Source organism: Frankliniella occidentalis, unplaced genomic scaffold (genome assembly GCF_000697945.3).
Source record: "Frankliniella occidentalis isolate FOCC.00 unplaced genomic scaffold, Focc_3.1 Scaffold1137, whole genome shotgun sequence".
Taxonomy (NCBI): domain Eukaryota; kingdom Metazoa; phylum Arthropoda; class Insecta; order Thysanoptera; family Thripidae; genus Frankliniella; species Frankliniella occidentalis.
Genome location: NW_026268243.1, coordinates 4,560 through 5,060, shown reverse-complemented (window position 1 = coordinate 5,060; position 501 = coordinate 4,560).

Here is a 501-nt window from a genome sequence, read left to right as displayed (position 1 = left end):
GACGTGGTGTTGAACGCGTGTAAAGTTTAACGCGTTGTGTGCCACGTGACCACACGTATCGCCACGGTAGGCGGTGCTCGCGACCATCGCTGGGATGACTCAATGTCTTTCCGTGGATCGGCACGGAAAAAAATGAATTGGTCGTCATAACTAAATATTAGTTAATTTCGTGACAATCGATCAAAAAATTGTTGAGGTAACTCATGATTTGTTGTCAGGACCAAGATTAAGTTGCCAGAGCCAAGAGTTGGTCGCTAAAACCAAGCACGTTTGCTGCAGGAGCCAATTCGTGGTTTGTTTTTAGAACGAATGCGTTAGCTCAAGCACCGAACAGCTTGTTTTGACAACTTAATCTTGGTTCTGAAAACAAATTATTAGTTACCTCAACAATTTTTTGATCGATTGTCCCGAAATTAACTAATATTTAGTTCTGACGACTAATTCATTTTTTTCCGTGGGCTAGTTTCATGCTACAAGAAAGGAAGTAGTTTGGTTGATACA